The sequence below is a fragment of the Cupressus sempervirens genome, chromosome 1 (assembly GCF_028749045.1).
Source record: "Cupressus sempervirens isolate cs-2001-9-10 chromosome 1, ASM2874904v1, whole genome shotgun sequence".
Taxonomy (NCBI): domain Eukaryota; kingdom Viridiplantae; phylum Streptophyta; class Pinopsida; order Cupressales; family Cupressaceae; genus Cupressus; species Cupressus sempervirens.
Window position 1 is genome coordinate 325,171,673 of NC_143118.1, and position 2,055 is coordinate 325,173,727.

At 30.9% G+C, this 2,055-nt stretch overlaps 1 pseudogene; it reads left to right on the plus strand.

Annotated features, from left to right (window-relative positions):
* Window positions 1-250: 250 nt before the first annotated feature.
* On the plus strand, window positions 251-1,779 carry LOC149577472 (large ribosomal subunit protein uL30y-like; annotated as a pseudogene).
* Window positions 1,780-2,055: the final 276 nt, after the last annotated feature.

Sequence of the window (2,055 nt, forward strand, 5' to 3'; positions counted from 1 at the left end):
TGAGATTGTTTCACTTGTCAGATTTATGAGAGTTAATTGTCATTTAAAAGAAATCTCCAACTCCCATAAAGATCCATATCAACACATCTAGTGTATAAATAACAACTATAATTGGTTTTATTTTTTAGTTACATAATATACTATGGTGATTTTCCATAGAAATTTTGAATTGCTTACTACTTCTAGAAAGCATTTTCTTGTTTTATGTTTAAGTTTGCTAAATAAATTAATATTTTCTATTATTTCATATATGAGTTCAGAGGAAGCAAAGCTTGTGCCTAAGTCAGTTCTCAAGAAGAGGAAAAGAAATGAAGAATGGGAGAACAACAAGAAGCGACAGTTAGAAGTTGCAAAAGTAAAAAATGCTACAAAACACAAATTGATATTTAAGAAGGTTGAGGAGTATTCAAAGTAGTATATGGAGCAGGTAATAAATTGCTTGATTTGTGAGTGATGTGTCACTATTCCATCTAGTGTTAAATGTGTACCTTAGTTTCTTTTTGGCAAGTTTTATATCAATTTATGAGTCACCAAGGAGTATGTGGATCCTTTAATAAAATTTTTGGTTTTTTATTGATGTGTCATCATGCCATCTAGGGTTGAGGAATGTACCTTAGTAATTTTGTTGTGTACTTTATGACAAAAATCAAGAACGAGAGGATATCAAATTGAAGAGAGAGGCAAAAATGAAAGGAGGCTTTTATGTTGAGCCAGAAGGTAAGCTATTGTTCATTATTTTTATCTGTGGGTAAGTAGCTAGTATGTAGTATTTATATATGTACTTTCTTGATTTTTATATAGTGATAGATTTGGTAGACTATTAGCTATCTAGTCTATTTTCCATAAAAAAGAGTAAATGTGTTTTTTTCCAGATTTTATTATAATATATTTCCATCTCTCCTATTTTAAATAAAGAGGAACACAAAATTATTAGTCTTCCCCAAATTCTAATATAAGTTTTTAAGTAATTTTTTTTGTTTATTGAGTTTCTTATTTTTCTTATTCAGTATCAATGATATGCATCCAAAGATGAACAATTTTGTGACTTTTGCGTTTGAGGCAGGTTGGTCCTTTTTCAGCTTGACCTGTCTCTTTTGTACTTTTTGTTTCTAAAATAGTGGTTAGTGATCGCTTTTGGATGTATATACAATATTCCAATAATATTGACTTGTTATGCTACTTCATTTCAGATCTTCATGTTTCTAAAATGGAACAAAGCAACAATAAACATGTTGCATCAAGTTGAGCCATATTTGACTTTTGGGTATGTTCTTGGTCAATTATAAGCATTTAGTTTTTTCTTATTTCATAGATTCTTGTGTCTATTGTTATTTAACTCTCTTGCTTAATTCTTTCTAGATATGCAAATTTAAAAAGCATAAGAGAGTTTATTTACAAGAGAGGTTATGGAAAGGTTTATTAGTAGTGGATTCCTTTGACTCACAACTCTTTCATTGAAAAGGTACTTGTGTTCATGATGTGTTTTTGTGTTAGTCAGTATGCTTTCCCAATTCTTATTATTTCTACCTTTTTGCTTGTGAATAGGTTTTACGTAAATATGGCATAATTTGTATTGAAGATCTTATTTACGAGATTGTTACTATTGGCCCCAACTTTACAAAAGTAAACATCTTTTTTTGGCCATTTAAACTTAGCGCTCCATTCGGTGGACTGAAGAACAAATGCAACCACTACATTGAAGGTGGTGATGCTGGAAATCATGAAAAGTCATACATTAAGATTAGACATGTCAAGCATCCCAACCTTGCACAACTATGATTAGACTAGTCAAACAATTTCAATAGATTAATGGATTGTTGTCCTCCTGTTGTTCACTTTGACTTGAAGCCCTCAAATGCTTTAATGGATGAGAATGTGACTGCCCATGTAAAAAAATTTGGGATTTCCCATCTAATGATTTCCACTGACTCTGCAAACAAAAGTAGCACATCTAAGCCGAAGAGAACATTAGGCTATGTTGCTCCAAGTAAATATTATCAAGTCCAAACTTGTGTTAAATTTTTTTTTAGTAGCTTTACTTTCTCCTCTTTATTA